A 9,020-nucleotide genomic window follows, 5' to 3' on the forward strand; every position below is an offset into this window, starting at 1 on the left:
CATTATATTGGGAAAAAAAAAAACAACTCTGATTAAAATGTTAAGAGACTCTGATAGATTTCCTGAGTTAGATAAGGACAAAAAATGAGTCCTGATGAAAGTGCCCTTGTCTGTGTAATGGACTCCTCCTTGTGTGTGTGTTTCTTCTACTTGTGCCTGGACAGTTGAGCCAGTATTTTGTGCCCTCCAAAGGAATTGATTTCTTTACAAAAGATATATTTAAATCTTATAAAAGTCTTCAAAGATGATCTGGCATTTCTTAACTAAATATTTGAGGTAAGTTTGCTGGCTACTTGATAGTTGATGACAGTTCCAAATAGCTTTTGACATCGGGAGTAGCATATTCCTTCTCTGATATGAATAAGATGTTTCTCACCCTGGCACTGTCATTTCCCCTGGAATATCTCAGCGTTGTGCTGCTTTGATATATAAATACCAGCACCATGTATCTGATGCTGAATATTTAAAAATCAGATTTCTCTAGTCTTTTCTGTGTTCTACGCTACATAGTGGGATGTTTTTATTCTTGGTCAATTTGTAAGTGTCTAAAGTCTGACGCTTGAAATATTCAAAGCAGCCACATTAATGGAGATTTTGTACAAACACAAACACATTAATACAGCGGGAAAGCAGGGTTTAAGTCAGTTTATTGCATGGGAGACATCATTTCCATGAAAACAAATGGTGTGTTCAGCTGCCATCCTAGTGACAGTACAAAGAGCTAAAAGAGAATTATTGCTAAGAGTCCCACTTTACTTATTAATGAATGAAAGGAAATTCACTGTGAGACCATCAAGAAGTGGAGGGTTTTGAATTTTTATCGTCCCAAAAGAAAGCTACAAAAAGCAGAAATGAGCATTCTTGTTATCAGTTGTATTTATTTTAATAAGTAGAAAGGTAAATTCTGGCAATTTAGAAACAATTTGTATTTAATTTTATTCATACGTTTTTCAACTTAGGAAAAAGTCTTTTCTGGAGATACAAAGTCAGATATTTGCACTTTTTATTTCTCAGCTGCACAACAGAAGAAAGGCTAAAAAAATAATTTTCCTGGTCATATGCTATTTTGTTCTCTATCCAACTGGAAGTGAAACATCTTGGCAGGAGATAAGATGTCAAAAAATGCGCTAGAGTTGAAGAAAATGCATAGAATAGTAGTTTTCTCTGGCTTCTGTGAATGCAGTGTTCAAAGTATAGAAGTTGGAAGGTTTATTTATTATCCTTTCTTATTTTTAGCCCATAGGGCTTGAATAAAATTATTCTCAAGTTTGTTTCTTGCTATTTCTATTTTAAAATGGAATATCTCTAAAGTACTTCAGGGTATTTTGTCTCAGTTTTTCATTCTATTCAACCACAATCCTTGAGCCTGGAGTATTTAGAAAAATGTGAGTGTATACATGCTCGTAATAACATGCGTACATGTATGCACACTGAATAAGTTGAATGAAGAGTTGGTCAGCCAACTTGTTGGGCCATAGTTTGGAGATTATTAATCCAGAGCCTTGCAGAGGTTAAGCTGCACTTCAGATAATACAGAGTAACTTTATATTTACTTGAAATCCAGTAGATGAACCTGGAACAAGTGAATTTTTGCCTGCCTCCAACATATAATAAGAACAACAAATATACACATTTGTGTTTTATAGATATATGTATATATGTATATATATATTATATATATGCATACATATATATATATACACACACATAGTTATATATATTGTTATATCTGTGTGGTTATATATAGTATTTTTCCATATATCACTCTGCTGAGCATAAATTTGCTTTCTTATAATGAAGAACACCAGGTTTTTCAAGAGACATCTTAAGGTGTTATATTTGTTAATCAGTTCCTTTCTAAGGGAGTTTATAGGTTCATTGGACCGAGCTCTCTGGGTGAAAGAAATAAATCTCGAGTTTTAAGCAACAATGACAGGTGCATGAAATAATCTATTTTGACATATAGTTCTCCTGAGAAACTTTCAAAATCAAAGTCCTTTGTGCAGAGGTTAGTTAACTTCCTTGTGTACAATGTCAGCCCAGAAGACATTATCCAATTTGTTTTTCTTCCACAGTTTTCCTTCCTCCAGTTTCATCATCTGTGTGGAAGCTTTTGAAATTTAACAGCAAAGCAGACTTATTTCAAGTTTAGACAGTGTGATGCAGATGCACTGAGATCAACACCTCAGGAATCAGTAGCTTAGGACAGCTGTCTGGGAAACTAGGGAAGAAAATGAATTCTGTGATCAAGCATGTATGAGAAAATTGGGAAGGGGCGGTTAGTTGTTTTTATTTCCTATAGAAATATTCATTGTAATTTCCATGGCAAATAATTTTTGAATTTTTAATGTGTCTCATACAGCATCTTCTCCCCCACCCCAGAATGCCCATAGACATATTGAGAATATTTATTTGGGTTCTCTATAGTTCTGTGGCTACTAGTAATACAGAGTCTTCCCTTTTTGTTCTCTGTTGAGGAAACATTTACCTAATCACAGAACCCAATTATTTTCACCAGCCACAAATCTTTTAAGTGCTTAGATAAACTTCTGTTATATTTCCTCTATTACCTACCAGAGCATAAAGCTCAATGTCCTAAGAGATATGATGAAATGCCTTTAATCCATCCATGACTCAAGAACATTTCTAGCCTGTGTTTTTTGTTAGCTGCAGTGTTGTTAGTGGGCTAAGTACATGTATTAAGGCAATTTCAGTAAATATAAATTTTCAACATATATAGCATCTGGTATTTAGATATAAACAGATGGCTCAAGTACAGATGTTTTCAGATATTGGCTACTATTCCATTGTAGATCATAAATCATGGTTACACTAAAGGCTCTTAAGCTAAAGAAGATGGATGTAAAATTTTCTTACTAATCAGGAAGGGCTTTAATGGTAGGAAAAAACAACAATAACAACAACAACAACTAAATCTCCATTTATTTAACTAGCTGTTTTTTCCATACCATTTTGATTACATTCAGAAGGCATATAAAGGACAAATTAGCAAATCAAATAAATTCCTATATAAGATGTACATGTAAAAGATGATGTGAATACCCATAAAAAATATAACTAATACTTACTCTAACTTTTCTATATGCCAGTCACTTCTCTAAGTTACAGATACAGATATAGATATATATATAGATATATCTCTCTATATATATATTCCAGAGCTCACTGTGCTGTGAAGAGGCAGACTATGTAATGTGACTTCCCAAAAAACACTTAAATGTCATAGTTTGCATGTTTGGATGTTTAATTACATGTCTGTCTGACTGCCTTTGTAGAGACCAGATCAAAGAGTGGATGGATGGATGGCAGAGATGTTCTGGTGGCAGACAAACATTTGGCCTAGAAATGTTGTAAAGTTCTTTTTTTTAAATGATATTTTTATTATGTTATGTTACTCACCATATAGTACATCATTCATTTCTGCTGTAGTGTTCCATGATTCACTGTTTCCATGTAACAGCTCCTTGCAATACATGCCCTCCTTAATACCCATCATCCAGTTACCCTATTCTCCCACCCCTCCTTCACTCTAAAACCTTCGTTTGATTCCCAAAGACGATAGGCTCTCATGGTTTTTCTCCCCCTCCAACCCCCCCTTCATTTTTCCCTTTCGTCTCCTAATGTCCTTCATGCTGTTCCTTGTGTTCCACAAATATGTGAAACCATATGACAATTCTTGACTTACTTCACTTAGCATAATCTCCTCCAGTTTCATTCATGTTGATGAAAATGTTGGGTATTCATCCTTTCTGGTGGCTGAATAATATTCCATTGTATATATGGATCAAGACCTCCAGTTTTACAAGGTCTTGTAAATGGTCACATGATTTATATGTGTCCTTAGTTTTCAATTTTCAGGGTATCCTTATGATCTTAATGTTCCTTATCTCATATTTCTAACCATTATAACCTCAAATATCTTAAGGACCGTTTAAGAATCTGGTAATACCACTAGGGGGGTGGGGTTATGGACATTGGGGAGGGTATGAGCTTTGGTGAGTGCTGTGAAGTGTGTAAACCTGGTGATTCACAGACCTGTACCCCTGGGGATAAAAATATATGTTTATAAAAAATAAAAAATTAAAACAATAAAATTAAAAAAAAATCTGGTAACACCAAATCTTTCAGAAATTTTTATGAATACAAAGTCAAAGATAGCACTCCAGGACTTTTGCAGCAATCATGTCTGCAAGCTAAGTCCCAGTATCTTCTTAGCAATTTCCTTACTTTCATATGAGCATTGGCACTTCTATGAACTTACTATACCCACCACAATAGAAAAGTTTTTGCTGCAACATTAGAATAATTGGGATTCCAGAAGAAGAAGAAGGAGAGAGGGGAGCAGAAGGTATACTGGAGAGAATTATTGGAGAGAATTTCCCCAATATGGCAAAGGGAACAAGTATCAAAATTCAGGAGGTGCAGAGAATGCCCCTCAAAATCAATAAGAATAGGTCCACACCCTGTCACCTAATAATAAAATTTATAAGTCTTAGTGACAAAGAGAAAATCCTGAAAGCAGCCCGGGAAAAGAAGTCTGTAACATACAATGGTAAAAATATTAGATTGGCAGCAGACTTATCCACAGATTGGCAGGCCAGAAAGAGCTGACATGATATATTCAGAGCACTAAACAAGAAAAACATGCAGCCAAGAATATTCTATCCAGCTAGGCTATCATTGAAAATAGAAGGATATATTAAAAGCTTCCAGGACAAACAAAAACTGAAAGAATTTGCAAACAGCAAACCAACTCTACAGGAAATATTGAAAGGGGTCCTCTAAGCAAAGAGAGAGCCTACAAGTGGTAGATCAGAAAGGAACAGAGACAGTATACAGTAATAGTCACCTTATAGGCAATACAATGGCACTAAATTCATCTCTCTCAATAGTTACCCTGAATGTTAATGGGCTAAATGCCCCAATCAAAAGACACAGGGTATCAGAATGGATAAAAAAACAAAACCCATCTATATGTTGCCTACAAGAAACTCATTTTAAGCCCGAAGACACCTCCAGATTCAAAGTGAGGGGGTGGAAAAGAATTTACCATGCTAATGGACATCAGAAGAAAGCAGGAGTGGCAATCCTTATATCAGATCTATTAGATTTTAAGCCAAAGACTATAATAAGAGGTGAGGAAGGACACTATATCATACTCAAAGGATCTGTCCAACAAGAAGATCTAACAATTTTAAATATCTATGCCTCCAACGTGGGAGCAGCCAACTATATAAACCAATTAATAAAAAAATCAAAGAAACACATTAACAATAATACAAAAATAGTAGGGGACTTTAACACTCCCCTCACTGAAATGGACAGATCATCCAAGCAGAAGATCAACAAGGAAATAAAGGGCTTAAATGACACACAGGACCAGATGACATTAAAGATATATTCAGAACATTTCCTCCCAAAGCAACAGAATACACATTCTTCTCTAGTGCACATGGAACATTCTCCAGAATAGATCACATCCTCGGTCCTAAATCAGGTCTCAACTGGTATCAAAAGATTGGGATCATTCCCTGCATATTTTCAGACCACAATGCTCTGAAGCTAGAACTCAACCACAAGAGGAAATTCGGAAAGAACCCAAATACTTGGAGACTAAACAGCACCCTTCTAAAGAATGAATGGGTCAACCAGGAAATTAAAGAAGAATTGAAAAAACTCATGGAAACAAGTGATAATGAAAACCCAAACGGTTCAAAATCTGTGGGACACAACAAAGGCAATCCTGAGAGGAAAATATATAGCGGTACAAGCCTTTCTCAAGAAACAAGAAAGGTCTCAAGTACACAACCTAACTCTACACCTCAAGGAGCTGGATAAAGAACAACAAAGAAAGCCTAAACCCAGCAGGAGAAGAGAAATCATAAAGATCAGAGCAGAAATCAATGAAATAGAAACCAAAAAAACAATAGAACAAATCGATGAAACTAGGAGCTGGTTCTTTGAAAGAATTAATAAAATTGATAAACCCCTGGCCAGACTTATCAAAAAGAAAAGAGAAAGGACCCAAATAAATAAAATCATGAATGAAAGAGGAGAGATCACAACTAACACCAAAGAAATACAAACTATTATAAGAACATACTATGAGCAACTCTACGGCAATAAATTTGACAATCTGGAAGAAATGGATGCATTCCTAGAAACATATAAACTACCACAACTGAACTAGGAAGAAATAGAAAGCCTGAACAGACCCATAACCAGTAAGGAGATTGAAACAGTCATCAAAAATCTCCAAACAAACAAAAGCCCAGGGCCAGACGGCTTCCCGGGGAAATTCTACCAAACATTTAAAGACGAACTAATTCCTATTCTCCTGAAACTGTTCCAAAAAATAGAAATGGAAGGGAAACTTCCAAACTCATTTTATGAGGCCAGCATCACCTTGATCCCCAAACCAGACAAAGATCCCATCAAAAGAGAGAGCTATAGACCAATATCCTTGATGAACACAGATGCAAAAATTCTCATCAAAATACTAGCCAATAGGATTCAACAGTACATTAAAAAGATTATTCACCACGACCAAGTAGAGTTTATTCCAGGGCTGCAAGGTTGTTTCAACATCTGCAAATTAATCAATGTGATACAACACATCAATAAAAGAAAGAACAAGAACCATATGATACTCTCAATAGATGCTGAAAAAGCATTTGACAAAGTACAGCATCCCTTCCTGATCAAAACTCTTCAAAGTGTAGTGATAGAGGGCACATACCTCAATATTATCAAAGCCATTTATGAAAAATCCACTGCAAATATTATTCTCAATGGAGAAAAACTGAAAGCTCTTCCACTAAGGTCAGGAACACGACAGGGATGTCCATTATCACCACTGCTATTCAACATAGTAATAGAAGTCGTAGACAACAAAAGGAAATTAAAGGCATCCAAATCGGCAAAGAAGAAGTCAAACTATCACTCTTCACAGATGAAATGATACTATATGTGGAAAACCCAAAAGACTCCACTCGAAAACTGCTAGAATTTGTACAGGAATTCAGTAAAGTGTCAGGATATAAAATCAATGCACAGAAATCAGTTGCATTTCTCTACACCAACAACAAGACAGAAGAAAGAGAAATTAAGGAGTCAATCCCATTTACAATTGCACCCAAAACCATAAGATACTTAGCCAAAGAGGCAAAGAATCTATACTCAGAAAACTATGAAGTACTCATGAAAGAAATTCAGGAAGACACAAAGAAATGGAAAAATGTTCCATGCTCCCTGATTGGAAGAATAAATATTGTGAAAATGTCTATGCTACCTAAAGCAATCTACACATTTAATGCAATTCCTATCAAAGTACCATCCATCTTTTCAAAGAAATGGAACAAATAATCCTAAAATTTATATGGAACCAGAAAAGACCTCGAATAGCCAAAGGAATATTGAAGAAGAAAGCCAACGTTGGTGGCATCACAATTCCAGACTTCAAGCTTTATTACAAAGGTGTCATCATCAAGACAGCATGGTAATGGCACAAAAACAGACACATAGATCAATGGAACAGAATATAAAGCCCAGAAATACAACCTCAACTCTATGGTCAACTAATCTTCGACAAAGCAGGAAAGGATGTCTAATGTAAAAAAGACAGCCTCTTCAATAAATGGTGTTGGGAAAATTGGACAGCCACATGCAGAAAAATGAAATTGGACCATTTCCTTACACCACACACGAAAATAGACTCAAAATGGATAAAGGACCTCAATGTGAGAAAGGAATCCATCAAAATCCTTGAGGAGAACACAGGCAGCAACCTCTTTGACCTCAGCCGCAGCAACATCTTCCTAGGAACATCGCCAAAGGCAAGGGAAGCAAGGGCAAGAATGAACTATTGGGGTTTTATCAAGATCCAAAGCTTTTGCACTGCAAAGGAAACAGCTAACAAAACCAAAAGACAACTGACAGAATGGGAGAAGATATTTGCAAACGACATATCAGATAAAGGACTAGTGTCAAAAATCTATAAAGAACTTAGCAAACTCAACACCCAAAGAACAAATAATCCAATCAAGAAATGGGCAGAGGACATGAACAGACATTTCTGCAAAGAAGACATCCAGATGGCCAACAGACACATGAAAAAGTGCTCCATATCCCTCGGCATCAGGGAAATACAAATCAAAACCACAATGAGATATCACCTCACACCAGTCAGAATGGCTAAAATCAACAAGTCAGGAAATGACAGATGCTGGCGAGGATGTGGAGAAAGGGGAACCCTCCTACATAGTTGGTGGGAATGCAAGCTGGTGCAGCCACTCTGGAAAACAGCATGGAGGTTCCTCAAAATGTTGAAAATAGAATTGCCCTATGACCCAGAAATTGTACTACTGGGTATTTACCCTAAAGATACAAACGTAGTGATCCGAAGTGGCACGTGCACCTGAATGTTTATAGCAGCAATGTCCACAATAGCCAAACTATGGAAAGAACCTAGATGTCCATCAACAGATGAATGGATAAAGAAAAGGTGGTATATATACACAGTGGAATACTATGCAGCCATCAAAAGAAATGAAATCTTGCCATTTGTGACAACGTGGATGGAACTAGAGGGTATCATGCTTAACGAAATAAGTCAAGCAGAGAAAGACAACTATCATATGATCTCCCTGATATGAGGAAGTGGTGATGCAACATGGGGGCTTAAGGGGGTAGGAGATGAATAAATGAAACAAGATGGGATTGGGAGGGAGACAAACCATAAGTGACTCTTAATCTCACAAAACAGGGTTGCTGGGGGGAGGGGGGTTGAGAGAAGGGGGGTGGAGTTATGGACATTGGGGAGAGTATGTGCTATGGTGAGTGCTGTAAAATGCGTAAACCTGGCGATTCACAGACCTGTACCCCTGGGGATAAAAATATATTATATGTTTATAAAAAATAAAAAAATTAATTAAAAAAAAAGAAAAGTTTTTGTTGCAATGCATATTCTGAGCCATAGATCTGATTTAAAAACCAGCTGC

This window comes from Mustela nigripes, chromosome 12 (genome assembly GCF_022355385.1).
Source record: "Mustela nigripes isolate SB6536 chromosome 12, MUSNIG.SB6536, whole genome shotgun sequence".
Lineage (NCBI taxonomy): Eukaryota > Metazoa > Chordata > Mammalia > Carnivora > Mustelidae > Mustela > Mustela nigripes.